The 15,504-nt window shown below is 48.1% G+C and overlaps 1 protein-coding gene across 1 annotated transcript in view; it reads left to right on the forward strand.

Annotated features, from left to right (window-relative positions):
* Positions 1 to 9,729: 9,729 nt before the first annotated feature.
* Positions 9,730 to 15,504, forward strand: part of ECSIT (ECSIT signaling integrator) — a 30,028-nt gene continuing 24,253 nt past the window's right edge. Inside the window, exon 1 of the mRNA XM_078775846.1 lies at positions 9,730 to 9,772. The gene's annotated coding sequence lies outside the window, so the exon portion shown is untranslated. The remainder of the gene's footprint in view (positions 9,773 to 15,504) is intronic.

Raw genomic sequence — 15,504 nt, forward strand, 5'->3', positions numbered from 1 at the left:
GCACAAAATGTTTGGAAAAAGTTTAATACAAAGAACCTTGGAGAGTATCACGATTTGTATCTTAAAACTGATATTCTACTATTGGCTGATGTATTTGAGACTTTTAGAACCGTCTGCCATAATAAAAATTCTTATGGATTAGACCCCGCTCACTATTACACTGCTCCTGGCTTAGCTTGGAGTGCTATGTTAAAAATGACAAAACAGAATTTGGATTTAATCAGTGATGTAGATATGCTTTTGATGATAAAAAAGGCTAAACGAGGAGGAATATCTCAAGTCTGTTCGAGTAGATATGCTAAAGCTAACAACAAATATCTTTCTAATTATGATGCTACAAAAGATAGTTCTTATTTGATGTATTATGATGCTAATAATTTGTGTGGATGGGCTATGTCTCAAGCCAAACCTTATGGAGAACTTAGGTGGGTTAAAGAGAGATTATGAAAAGGTTTTACAGCATATCGTTATCTCTACACAAAAAGAATTGGATAAAGCTAAAATAGGATATTATTTTGAGGTTGATTTGAAATATCCTGAAGAACTTCATAATAAACATAAAGATCTGCCTTACGCTCCTGATAAAGAAGACCAAGAAAAGAATGGTTAAGCGATTATCAACAATCATTTAATACAAAAGGTAAATCAACAGAAAAATTACTTACTACATTATATAATAAAGAAAATTATGTTTTACATCAAAGGAACTTGAGACAATGTTTATCAGCAGGGTTGAGAATAAAGAAGGTCCATAGAGTTTTACAGTTTAAACAAAGCCATTGGTTGAAGGAGTATATTGATTTTAATACACGCAGGAGAACTGAAGCAAAAACTGATTTTGAGAAAGACTTTTATAAATTTATGAATAATGCTGTATTTGGAAAGACGATGGAAAATGTTAGGAATAGACAAAACATAAGACTTGCTTCATCTTGGAAACAAGCAACAAAATTAATTAATAGACCCAATTTTCAAAGAGCAGAGGTGTTTTCAGAGAACTTTTGTGCTATCCATTTGGTTAAAGAGAGTATTGAAATGGATAAACCTATTTATATTGGAACATCAATTCTTGACTTGTCAAAGTCATTATAACCACCTTTAGTCAAGAATTGATGTTCCAATATAAATAGGTTTATCCATTTCAATACTCTCTTTAACCAAATGGATAGCACAAAAGTTCTCTGAAAACACCTCTGCTCTTTGAAAATTGGGTCTATTAATTAATTTTGTTGCTTGTTTCCAAGATGAAGCAAGTCTTATGTTTTGTCTATTCCTAACATTTTCCATCGTCTTTCCAAATACAGCATTATTCATCAATTTATAAAAGTCTTTCTCAAAATCAGTTTTTGCTTCAGTTCTCCTGCGTGTATTAAAATCAATATACTCCTTCAACCAATGGCTTTGTTTAAACTGTAAAACTCTATGGACCTTCTTTATTCTCAACACTGCTGATAAACATTGTCTCAAGTTCCTTTGATGTAAAACATAATTTTCTTTATTATATAATGTAGTAAGTAATTTTTCTGTTGATTTACCTTTTGTATTAAATGATTGTTGATAATCGCTTAACCATTCTTTTCTTGGTCTTCTTTATCAGGAGCGTAAGGCAGATCTTTATGTTTATTATGAAGTTCTTTAGGATATTTCAAATCAACCTCAAAATAATATCCTATTTTAGCTTTATCCAATTCTTTTTGTGTAGAGATAACGATATCCTGTAAAACCTTTTCATAATCTCTCTTTAACCCACCTAAGTTCTCCATAAGGTTTGGCTTGAGACATAGCCCATCCACACAAATTATTAGCATCATAATACATCAAATAAGAACTATCTTTTGTAGCATCATAATTAGAAAGATATTTGTTGTTAGCTTTAGCATATCTACTCGAACAGACTTGAGATATTCCTCCTCGTTTAGCCTTTTCTATCATCAAAAGCATATCTACATCACTGATTAAATCCAAATTCTGTTTTGTCATTTTTAACATAGCACTCCAAGCTAAGCCAGGAGCAGTGTAATAGTGAGCGGGGTCTAATCCATAAGAATTTTTATTATGGCAGACGGTTCTAAAAGTCTCAAATACATCAGCCAATAGTAGAACATCAGTTTTAAGATACAAATCGTGATACTCTCCAAGGTTCTTTGTATTAAACTTTTTCCAAACATTTTGTGCTCGAGTATAATCTTTATCAGTTATGTGAGTTTTATTTAACTCGTCATAAAAAATTATTTTGAGGGAAATTGTGTTTCTTCAAATCTCTCAAATAAATCCATATAATCATAAGGATATATCCCCTTTTGTGATAAGAGTTCAATCTCTTCTTGATTTATGAAATCCTCTGAAAGACTCAGAAAGTTTTTAATATTTGATACCAAGTTAGATAATGGACTTGCCATAAATTTAAATGTATCAAGAAACCTGATATGAGTTATAGGAGATGTGTGAATTGTTTTTGTGAATGAAATGTATTTGACCATAAGAGGGTTGCAGGCAGATCTTGTGCGACCTGTAGGAATATTTGCGGGACAGAGCCCAGAGGGAGCTGGGGGGGCAAGGCCAGAGAGGAGTCGGTAGAAGACAGAAAGACCACCAACCTGCCTGTGGTGAGTGAGTGAGAGGCCCTTGGAGTTAGCTTCATCGCGGGAGATTCCAATGATTCTGAATGCTTTGGTTTCAACAGCGTGAAGACGAGCTAGGTGTGAGGCAGGAGCACCAGCCCAGAGGGGAGAGCAGTATTCCATTGAGCTGCGGTTGAAAGCCTTGTATGTGGTGAGGAGCTCAGGTGTGCCAAGGAAGGACTTCGCATGACGGAGGATGCTGTAGAATAGAAATTCTTTGTTCTACTACTAAAACTTCAAGAAACTCGTTTTAGCAAATCAATGTTTTATTCACTTTAGAGAATTTGTTGTATAATAAACGTACTAAGCCGAGATCTTTAATGAGTCGTTCTGCCGGTCTTTGTTGAAGCTCGTTCGGTAGGTCTTTGTTGAAGCTCGTTCTGTAGGTCTTCAGAACTTCACAGTCGGTCTCCCAGTTTTACACTCTCTCGTTGCAACTTTCTCTTGGTTATAAAGGAAAAAATCCTTTGATGTTACCACCATGCCGGGTCAACCCAGGGGTTAATACCCCTGGGACATGAGAGCCTGCAAGCGTCTCTGGTTCCCATCCAAAAGCCTTATTTGGCTCCTTTGGCCAGCTTTCTATGTTGGGAGCCTGAGAGCACTACATTATTTCTGTTCAAGAGGTCAACCTCCTATGACCTGCTGAGGGGGAATTTGCAGCCTGTGTTCCATAGATGGAACACAGGCTAAATTGATAGAAATTGATAGATATAAATTGATAGCACACAGATGGCAGTCCAAGAGCGTTACACATTCTGTCCCTTAAATTAACTTCTCTTGACTAATGCCTTCACCTGTTAGCTCTTTAACAGAGGCTAAATAGTAAGGATTCACAGTTTTACCAAACTGCACCATAGAGCATATTTACACCAGATCACATTCTGTAGTTTTAACAATATGGTCAATTGTTAATATGAATATTTTATTCCACAACAATGCCCAGTCGGCGACTGGCTTTGGAGGCCAGATTTGAAATGTGGTTTTCCCAGGAAAGATCATGGCAGATAGTGAGACCCAAAAGCTTGAGTGACAGAACTTCTTGGAGAGGATTATTCAGAAAGTGGATGGGAGGGTTGTCCAGTCGGTCTTTTCAGAGAGACATCGTAAGAGTGTGAGATTTGTCAGGATTGAAAGACATGTTCCACTTGTTTGCCCAGTCTGTGATTTTGTCCAGGTCTGCAGAGAGTGAGGAGGCTGCAGACTGCCGATCTGAGGGATGAAGAATGGAGCGACAGAGAGTAGAGTCATCAGCAAAGAGATACAGAGGATTTTCAAGAGAGTCAGAGAGATCATTGATGAAGACCAGAAAAAGCACAGGGCCCAGAACACTGCCTTGTGGAACTCCAGCCTGAACAGGAAGAGGAGATGAGAGAAACCTTTTCAGGGCCACACGTTGACTACGACTAGAGAGGAAGTCCGCCAGCCATGCGTGGAGATTTCCATGGATACCAAAAGAGGAGAGTTTGGTGAGCAGAGCGGGGTGCCAGACCGTATCGAAGGCATGTGATATGTCAAGGGAGACTTCTCTAATTTCCTGTTTGGCATTGAGGACCTCCATCCATTGTTGAGAAAGCAGAAGCAGCATGTCCAGAGTAGAGTGTCCAGGTCTGAAACCAAATTGATGATCAGAGATCAAGCCATTGGAGAAGAGGAAAGATTTCATATCTGAAGCAATGATGGATTCCATGACTTTGCTGATAATTGGGAGAAGGCTGATTGGTCTGTAGTTGCTGGGATCTGTTTTTACACCTTTTTTGTGCAAAGCGGTGATGTTGGCAGATTTCCAAGCAGATGGAAGATGACCTTGAGCAAAAGAGAGGGTGAAGAGAACAGAGAGAGGGAGTGAAAGAGTGGAAGAACAGGATTTTAGGACCCATGGGCTGATGCCAAGACTGATGTCTCCAAGATGGACCCCACATGTAGAGTCTCCAAAATAAAACCATCTTTCCAAGTCTCCAAGGTAGAACCACAATTTTCAGAAATATTGGGGGTTTCCGTGATGAGTCTCACATCGTATAACTGCGGACCATCAGGGAAAACTCCCCTTTCCCAATTTTTTAGGGTTTCCGAGATAAGTCTCACATAGTATAACTGCGGACCATCAGGGAGAACTCCCGTTTCCCAATTTTCACAAATTTGTGGGTCTCCAATGTATAACTTGTATTCTGGCTCATCAAGGTAGAACGTGTTCCGTGGGTTTTGTTTTGATAACCCACAATAAGTATCATCATGGTAGAACTCTTTTTCAGGATTTTGTGGATCTCCAAGGTACAACTCTTTGGCTGGGTTATCATGGCAGAACTCGTTCTGTGGGTCTTGGTTGTTCAAAATGTCTTCAAACTAATCAATAACTTCATCCCAAGTTGTGTTAAAAGCAGTATTTTTATTTCGTATCTCAGATACAATTTCCTCCATTGAAAAGAGGTTCGAGTCCAGTTCATCAATTTGAAGGTTGAGCTCCATACAGGTAGTAGGACCCCAAGGTAGGCCGCAATCATCTCACTCAAGCTGTGGGCAGTAGTCCATTCTCAAGAGAAGCAGGAAGTCTATTTTTAAAAAGCCTGCGCTGGAACCCTTTAGAAAATAATGGGTTGCGCATGTCATTTCCTGTGGAAATTCCCTGGGCAAGCTTGGACATATCTTAACTGGAAATGATGCAATGGTGGAGAGTTTACAAAGTGGGCGGGACTTAACAAAGTGGGCGGGACTTAACAAAGTGGGTGGGGTTTAGGAGTAGGTTGGGTGAGGTCATTAAGAGAAGTTTATCATTTCATATCAGCTCAGCGGCGCTACCTAAACCGAGTTAAATTCCAATGCCATATTTATCCTTATTTTAGATGATGATTGTTCTTTTAAGAAAATTAAGTTATTACCTAAAAAGGAAACGCAAATATTCGTTGGGTCTCTGTACGAGTACAGCAATACCCCGGCCTACGTCATTAATTGGTTCCATAAGCCGTGACGTAACTCGGTTTTTGACATAAACCGGGCGTAATGGCGTAACCGGGCGCAATGGCGTAACCGGGCGCTTTTTCAGTGACGTATGTGAGAATATGTTCCCTATCATGAATGATGGTCGATACCGTCGACCATGGCAGCCCTAAGGCATGCGCTATCACCGACACTTTTTCACCTTTTTCATACCTTTTAATCAGATTTAACTTATCTTCCATCGTAACCACATTACGCTTGGAAACACTAGCACTCTCCTTCTTAGGACCCATGGCTAACACAGACACAGTAAAGGAATAATCACAAAAATAACAGCGAAAGGCAAAGCAAGCACGCGACCGCAGCACAGGACAAAATGCATATGGCGTCGCCTTTGTTTTGAATGAGAACCAGCAGCTACGCATACGTATACTGTACGTACATTTTAAAAATATTTTTAATGTGCTTTTTATTGTATTTTAAATTGTTTTTTAGCTTCTTTTATTGTTAATTTTTATGTACTATTTTATTTATTTTAAATATATTTTTAAGGAAAAATTGATTTTTTTCACGTCCTCCTATTATGATGTAGGAGTGACGTAAACTCGCATATAATGACGTTCGCTGAACTGAAATGTACTCTAGAAGAGTGCCGTAAAGTCGGATTTGACGTAGGTCGAAATGGCGTAGAACGGGGTATTGCTGTATAATGAAAAATGGGGAGAGTTAATAAGCCAAATGCAGACCATTGACTTCAATGTGTTTTAGTAGTAGGTAAATGGGTTTAGTTGAAGGGGAAAAAAGGGTGATTTAGTAAGTTTCAATGCGCTTTCCCCATTCACTTACATGTTAAAGTTGAGGTGAGCCAGAACCAACATTCTTCTCCTACGAAGGTCAACCTTCCAAAATCATAATTTTTCATCTGAAAAATCGTCACTTTTCTTCCTATTGACCTGAGCTTTGATCAAGATTGTCAATTTTAATCTTGATACAACAACAACAACATGCATTTTAAGGCCATTTTCCCTGCAAGAGTGGGGGTTAGCAAGAGCGGTTAAATTTTAATCTTGATGAAATGGACAATTTGCTGTATCAATGTAATTTTTTTTGCTTCGGGGTGGGGGGCGGATTTTGCAAGTATCGTGCTCCACATGACGTCTTCTTGTTACTTGCAAATTCAAAGATCTTTCAAGTATATTGGTCGGTTCCGTTTGTGGTTCTGTCTGTTTGTTTGTTTGTCTGTTTGTTTGTTTGTCACCGGCCTACAGGTCACAATTCTAAACCGATCGTCACGAAACTTCAAGATGTATAAGTCGTCCCAATTGAGAAGCCTATTGATTTTGAGGTCATAGGTCAAAGGTCATCTGGAGGTCAAATTTCTAAAATCGCCATTTTTAATCCGATTGACTTGAAAATTGAATAGCATTTGTATATAAAGTCACTAAATTGGGACACATACTATTTTTAAGGTCAAAAGGTCAAAGGTCAACTCAAGTTCAAATTTTTAAAATCATCAATTTTCATCTAAAAAGCCATCAATTCTCAACCGATTGACATGAAAATTGAACAGCATTTGCACATTGAGTCACTAAATAGGGAAACTAACTTTGAGGTCAAAAGGTCAAAGGTCACCTCAAGGTCAACTTTACAAAATCATCATTTTTCATCTGAAAAATCGTCACTTTTCTTCCTGTTGACCCGAGCTTTGATCAAGATTGTCAATTTTAATCTTGATGAAATGGACAATTTGTTGTATCAATGGATTTTTTTTTTCTTGGGAGTGGGGGGTGGATTTTGCAAGTATCATGCTCTGCATGACGTCTTCTTGTTTGTTTGTCCACACAGAATAAATGATTTTCTCTGCAACTATTGGTATGATGACAGGAAATTATCGGTGCAACTCCACCTGTAAATAATTTTTGATGACAATGATGACGTCATAGGTCAAGTGGTTCGTCCGCCATCTTGGAAAAAACGAAAAACTTTGCACCTCTATCTCTGAAAGCAGAAATGCACGATTTCTGCTTGTGTCTATAGTGTGGTGACAAAAGGGACATAGGAAATAAATTACAGAGGTAATGAAATAAAAGGGATAAATTACCCATAATCCCTGAGCTAATTAACATACCCCACTCCTCGTAATGGGGACGAAGGCACACCTTACACAACATCCGGGCTAATATGAATTCCCTACTTATGACATGGTGGTTCTTCTTCTTCATCAAGATATACAAGCATGCTAATTTATGCACTCTGCCTGATCTATGGGTATCCCTACTCCCGACAAACGTAACAATATTATGATTTTACTATTAGTATTATCATTAGTTTTATCATGACACCGTCCCCCACCTTGTTCCAACCACTTTCCCCTCACCTCACCGCCAACCTCCCAAAAACTCGTCTTACTCACCGCAACCCGTCACCGTTGCTCCCCACCTGGCCACAACCCCATCCCACTCAGTGATTCACCGCCAAGCCCCGCCCATTTCATCGTTAAGCCAGCCTCAAATGATATTCAGTCGATAAACTGATCGATTGAATAAATGTGGTTTTGATGTTGCGCAGGCATCATGAGGCAAATGCAAATAGTCTCCTGTGGCGGACACGAAAGCACTGACGTGGTGACATCACCCCGCGGCCCGCACACCAAGTGGGGGTGGGCCACGCCAGGGAGAGAGGCGTGGCCTCACGATATACACGGGGCGCGCAGCCCTGAGCAGCTCAGTGTTACAGTGAGCTCTTGAAATAAAGACTCTTACAAATTGCCGCGTTGTCCGCTTCCTCCTTGCTTACAAGTAGCGCGCGTAACACCGCGCTTTATTGGTGACCTCGATGTTGGATCTGCCGTAGCGATCCTTCCAAACACGACGCCATTGCCATGGCCAACAACGCGATGTCGGTTAAACTTCCCGAATTTTGGGAGGCCCAGGCCGAAGTTTGGTTCGTCCAAGCCGAAGCCCAGTTTCAGCTTCGGCGCCTCACCGGCGACGACACGCGCTACTGCCACGTCGTCGCCTCCCTCGGGCCCGGCACGGCCGCTCGAGTTGTGTCCGTCCTTCGCCACCCACCGGACGGCCACAAGTGCGAGGCACTAATAAAGCGTGGTGTTACGCGCGCTACTTGTAAGCAAGGAGGAAGCGGACAACGCGGCAATTTGTAAGTCTTTATTTCAAGAGCTCACTGTAACACTGAGCTGCTCAGGGCTGCGTGCCCCGTGTATATCGTGAGGCAACGCCTCTCTCCCTGGCGTGGCCCACCCCCACTTGGTGTGCGGGGTGATGTCACCACGTCAGTGCTTTCGTGTCCGCCACACGCGCCCCCCCAGAATCCCCGCGCACCTGAAGGGTCAGTTTGCGGGGCAAACGGATGACCCGGCCGAAGCGCCCCTTGGCGACTGGCGGCGTCTGGGATGCAGGGATGCCATCTGGGATGCCTCCGGCTGCAGGACCGGGGGGTGGCGAGGCGGCGGGGCTGGGCTGTGCCGGGGGTCCGCCCGCAGGGGGGCGGCCCCGACGCGGGGGTCGGGCCACTGGCGGTGGATGGTCCACATCAAGGTGGGCCGGCTTGAGGCGGTCCACAGAAACGCGGTCAGGAGTACCGCCGATGTCCAGGGTGAAGTGCTTCATCCCGGTCTCCAGCATGTGGAAAGGCCCGTCGTACGGGGGCCGCAGTGGTGTCCGGTGGGCATCGTGGCGGACGAAGACGTACTCCGCCGTGCGAAGCTCCGGGGCGACGTGCGTCGGTGGGTGCCCGTGGCGTGGCGAACCTCTGGGCGGTCTCCTGCAGAGCGGAGCGCTGCTGTGCCGCGGACCTGACCATGGTGCCGCGGAGTCGGGGAGGAACGAGGAACTCGCCCGGCACCCGCAGCGGTAAACTGATCGATTGAATAAATGTGGTTTTGATGTTGCGCAGGCATCATGAGGCAAATGCAAATAGTCTCCGACGTTAAAGTACCTCGTGTATCTTTCAAAACGTATTTTGATTTTGTCCTGTTTCCCATGGCCAGAGCGGTATTGTTTGCAACAGATTTTCAGATATTGAATTTATTTCCTTCCCCAGAATGGAAATTATTTCCAATGCTTATAGTTAATATGTGGCTAATATAATACCTGCCCGGTATTGAAGCGAAAAACAGGGAGTAATCAATTTGTACTTGAGTTCTGTTGTTCACGCCCATTTATCATGGCTACGCTCACCCCCTTCATCAGTTTGAGGTTGTTTGTGATGAGACATTAGGGCTCTTGAGTTTCTCTTTCCAACTGAGATAAGGTCGTCTGGTCTTTTGAGAGTAAACACCATTCTTATTTGTACGAATGCCGACATATTTTACCCTTCTGTGACGATCTTATCGTCATAGTTTATACGGCAGTAAACAAACGTGCTATTCTATTCACAACAACGGAAGACGGAAGTTTAGATTGAAAACCAAGGTATTGCTGTGTCTTATATTGATATTGATAAGTTTTCATTTGCTTTATATTATATGGTTTGAATACAATACTCTAAGTAAAAAAATTGACGTGAAAAAGCAAAAGTTCTGTTATTTTTCTGGCTTTCTACTCTTCAACTTCACCTCGGGAGGTTCCCCTCTTCATCACCTTCCCCTCCTCCATCACCTTCTCCTCTTCATCACCCTCCCCTACTCTTCATCGCCCTCCCCTACTCTTCATCGCCCTCCCCTACTCTTCATCGCCCTCCCCGACTCTTCATCGCCCTCCCCTACTCTTCATCGCCCTCCCCGACTCATCGCCCTGCCCTACTCTTCATCGCCCTCCCCATACTCTTCATCGCCCTCTCCTACTCTTCATCGCCTTCCCCTACTCTTTATCGCCTTCCCCTACTCTTTATCGCCTTCCCCTACTCTTTATCGCCTTCCCCTACTCTTCATCGCCCTCTCCTACTCTTCATCGCCCTCTCCTACTCTTCATCGCCCTCTCCTACTCTTCATCGCCTTCCCCTACTCTTTATCGCCTTCCCCTCCTCTTCATCACCTTCCCTCCTCCATCACCTTCTCGTCATTACCCTCCCCTACTCTTCATCGCCCTCTCCTACTCTTCATCGCCCTCTCCTACTCTTCATCGCCCTCTCCTACTCTTCATCGCCCTCTCCTACTCTTCATCGCCCTCTCCTACTCTTCATCGCCCTCTCCTACTCTTCATCGCCTTCCCCTACTCTTTATCGCCTTCCCCTACTCTTCATCACCTTCCCCTCCTCCATCACCTTCTCCTCTACACCTTCTCCTCTACTCTTCATCGCCCTCCCCTCTTCATCACCCTCCCCTACTCTTCATCACCCTCCCCTACTCTCCATCACCCTCCCCTACTCTCCATCACCCTCCCCTACTCTTCATCGCCCTCCCCTACTCTTCGTCGCCCTCCCCTACTCTTCGTCGCCCTCCCCATACTCTTCGTCGCCCTCTCATACTCTTCGTCGCGTTCCCCTACTCTTTGTCGCCTTCCCCCACTCTTCATCGCCCTCCCCTACTCTTCATCACCCTCCCCTACTCTTCATCGCCCTCCCCTACTCTTCATCGCCCTCCCCTACTCTTCGTCGCCCTCCCCTACTCTTTGTCGCCCTCCCCTACTCTTCGTCGCCCTCTCATACTCTTCGTCGCGTTCCCCTACTCTTTGTCGCCTTCCCCTACTCTTCGTCGCCTTCCCCTACTCTTCGTCGCCTTCCCCTACTCTTCGTCGCCTTCCCCTCCTCTTCGTCGCCTTCCCCTCCTCTTCGTCGCCCTCCCCATACTCTTCATCGCCCTCCCCTCCTACATCGCCTTCCCCTCCTCCATCGCCTTCCCCTCCTCCATCGCCTTCCCCTCCTCGTCATCACCTTCCCCTCCTCTTCATCACCTTCGCCTCCTCTTCATCACCTTCGCCTCCTCTTCATCACCTTCGCCTCCTCTTCATCACCTTCCCCTCCTCTTCATCACCATCCCCTCCTCTTCATCACCTTCCCCTCCTCTTCATCACCTTCCCCTCCTCTTCATCACCTTCCCCTCCTCTTCATCACCTTCCCCTCCTCTTCATCACCTTCCCCTCCTCTTCATCACCTTCCCCTCCTCTTCATCACCTACTCTTCAACACCTTCTCCCCTCCTCTTCATCACCATCCCCTCCTCTTCATCACCTTCCCCACCTCTTCATCACCTTCCCCTCCTCTTCATCACCTTCCCCTCCTCTTCATCACCTTCCCCTCCTCTTCATCACCTTCCCCTCCTCTTCATCACCTTCCCCTCCTCTTCATCACCTACTCTTCAACACCTTCTCCTCTGCTCTTCATCGCCCTCCCCTCCTCTTCATCGCCCTCCCCTCCTCTTCATCGCCCTCCCCTCCTCTTCATCGCCCTCCCCTCCTCTTCATCGCCCTCCCCTCCTCTTCATCGCCCTCCCCTCCTCTTCATCGCCCTCCCCTCCTCTTCATCGCCCTCCCCTCCTCTTCATCGCCCTCCCCTCCTCTTCATCGCCCTCCCCTCCTCTTCATCGCCCTCCCCTCCTCTTCATCGCCTTCCCCTCCTCTTCATCGCCTTCCCCTCCTCTTCATCGCCTTCCCCTCCTCTTCATCACCTTCCCCTCCTCTTCATCACCTTCCCCTCCTCTTCATCACCTTCCCCTCCTCTTCATCAAATACTCTTCAACACCTTCTCCTCTGCTCTTCATCGCCCTCCCCTCCTCTTCATCGCCCTCCCCTCCTCTTCATCGCCCTCCCCTCCTCTTCATCGCCCTCCCCTCCTCTTCATCGCCCTCCCCTCCTCTTCATCGCCCTCCCCTCCTCTTCATCGCCCTCCCCTCCTCTTCATCGCCCTCCCCTCCTCTTCATCGCCCTCCCCTCCTCTTCATCGCCCTCCCCTCCTCTTCATCGCCCTTCCCTCCTCTTCATCGCCCTCCCCTCCTCTTCATCGCCCTCCCCTCCTCTTCATCGCCCTCCCCTCCTCTTCATCGCCCTCCCCTCCTCTTCATCGCCCTCCCCTCCTCTTCATCGCCCTCCCCTCCTCTTCATCGCCCTCCCCTCCTCTTCATCGCCCTCCCCTCCTCTTCATCACCTTCCCCTCCTCTTCATCACCTTCCCCTCCTCTTCATCACCTTCCCCTCCTCTTCATCACCTTCCCCTCCTCTTCATCACCTACTCTTCAACACCTTCTCCTCTGCTCTTCATCGCCCTCCCCTACTCCTCGTTCACCTCCCCTACTCCTCGTCACCTACTCCTCGTCACCTTCCCCTCCTCTTCATCACCTTCCCCTCCTCTTCATCGCCCTCCCCTCCTCCATCGCCTTCCCCTCCTCCATCGCCTTCCCCTCCTCCATCGCCTTCCCCTCCTCGTCATCACCTTCCCCTCCTCATCATCACCTTCCCCTCCTCTTCATCACCTTCCCCTCCTCTTCATCACCATCCCCTCCTCTTCATCACCTTCCCCTCCTCTTCATCACCTTCCCCTCCTCTTCATCACCTTCCCCTCCTCTTCATCACCTTCCCCTCCTCTTCATCACCTTCCCCTCCTCTTCATCACCTACTCTTCAACACCTTCTCCCCTCCTCTTCATCACTATCCCCTCCTCTTCATCACCTTCCCCTCCTCTTCATCACCTTCCCCACCTCTTCATCACCTTCCCCACCTCTTCATCACCTTCCCCTCCTCTTCATCACCTTCCCCTCCTCTTCATCACCTTCCCCTCCTCTTCATCACCTTCCCCTCCTCTTCATCACTTTCCCCTCTTCATCACCTTCCCCTCCTCTTCATCACCTTCCCCTCCTCTTCATCACCTACTCTTCAACACCTTCTCCTCTGCTCTTCATCGCCCTCCCCTCCTCTTCATCGCCCTCCCCTCCTCTTCATCGCCCTCCCCTACTCTTCATCGCCCTCCCCTACTCTTCATCGCCCTCCCCTCCTCTTCATCACCCTCCCCTCCTCTTCATCGCCCTCCCCTCCTCTTCATCGCCCTCCCCTCCTCTTCATCGCCCTCCCCTCCTCTTCATCGCCCTCCCCTCCTCTTCATCGCCCTCCCCTCCTCTTCATCACCTTCCCCTCCTCTTCATCACCTTCCCCTCCTTTTCATCACCTTCCCTTCAACACCTTCTCCCCTCCTCTTCATCACCATCCCCTCCTCTTCATCACCTTCCCCTCCTCTTCATCACCTTCCCCTCCTCTTCATCACCTACTCTTCAACACCTTCTCCTCTGCTCTTCATCGCCCTCCCCTCCTCTTCATCGCCCTCCCCTCCTCTTCGTCGCCCTCCCCTACTCCTCGTCACCCTCCCCTACTCCTCGTCACCTTCCCCTCCTCTTCGTCACCTTCCCCTCCTCTTCGTCACCTTCCCCTCCTCTTCGTCACCTTCCCCTCCTCTTCTTCACCTTCCCCTCCTCTTCATCACCTTCCCCTCCTCTTCATCACCTTCCCCTCCTCTTCATCACCTTCCGCTCCTCTTCATCACCTTCCCCTCCTCGTCATCACCTTCCCCTCCTCTTCATCACCATCCCCTCCTCTTCATCACCATCCCCTCTTCATCACCTTCCCCTCCTCTTCATCACCTTCCCCTCCTCTTCATCACCTTCCCCTCCTCTTCATCACCTTCCCCTCCTCTTCATCACCTTCCCCTCCTCTTCATCGCCCTCCCCTCCTCTTCATCGCCCTCCCCTCCTCTTCATCGCCCTCCCCTCCTCTTCATCGCCCTCCCCTCCTCCATCGCCTTCCCCTCCTCTTCATCGCCTTCCCCTCCTCTTCATCGCCTTCCCCTCCTCTTCGTCGCCTTCCCCTCCTCTTCGTCGCCTTCCCCTCCTCTTCGTCGCCTCCCCTCCTCTTCGTCGCCTTCCCCTCCTCTTCGTCGCCACCCCCATCCTGTTCGTCGCCACCCCCATCCTGTTCGTCGCCACCCCCATCCTGTTCGTCGCCACCCCCATCCTGTTCGTCACCACCCCCATCCTGTTCGTCACCACCCCCATCCTGTTCGTCACCACCCCCATCCTGTTCGTCACCACCCCCATCCTGTTCGTCACCACCCCCATCCTGTTCGTCACCACCCCCATCCTGTTCGTCACCACCCCCATCCTGTTCGTCACCACCCCCATCCCGTTCGTCACCACCCCCATCCCGTTCGTCACCACCCCCATCCTGTTCGTCACCACCCCCATCCTGTTCGTCACCACCCCCATCCTGTTCGTCGCCACCCCCATCCTGTTCGTCGCCACCCCCATCCTGTTCGTCGCCACCCCCATCCTGTTCGTCGCCACCCCCATCCTGTTCGTCGCCACCCCCATCCTGTTCGTCGCCACCCCCATCCTGTTCGTCGCCACCCCCATCCTGTTCGTCGCCACCCCCATCCTGTTCGTCGCCACCGCCATCCTGTTCGTCGCCACCCCCATCCTGTTCGTCGCCACCCCCATCCTGTTCGTCGCCACCCCCATCCTGTTCGTCGCCACCCCCATCCTGTTCGTCGCCACCCCCATCCTGTTCGTCGCCACCCCCATCCTGTTCGTCGCCACCCCCATCCTGTTCGTCGCCACCCCCATCCTGTTCGTCGCCACCCCCATCCTGTTCGTCGCCACCCCCATCCTGTTCGTCGCCACCCCCATCCTGTTCGTCGCCACCCCCATCCTGTTCGTCGCCACCCCCATCCTGTTCGTCGCCACCCCCATCCTGTTCGTCGCCACCCCCATCCTGTTCGTCGCCACCCCCATCCTGTTCGTCGCCACCCCCATCCTGTTCGTCGCCACCCCCATCCTGTTCGTCGCCACCCCCATCCTGTTCGTCGCCACCCCCATCCTGTTCGTCGCCACCCCCATCCTGTTCGTCGCCACCCCCATCCTGTTCGTCGCCACCCCCATCCTGTTCGTCGCCACCCCCATCCTGTTCGTCGCCACCCCCATCCTGTTCGTCGCCACCCCCATCCTGTTCGTCGCCACCCCCATCCTGTTCGTCGCCACCCCCATCCTGTTCGTCGCCACCCCCATCCTGTTCG

Source organism: Myxine glutinosa, chromosome 1 (genome assembly GCF_964187855.1).
Source record: "Myxine glutinosa chromosome 1, kmMyxGlut1.1, whole genome shotgun sequence".
NCBI lineage: Eukaryota > Metazoa > Chordata > Myxini > Myxiniformes > Myxinidae > Myxine > Myxine glutinosa.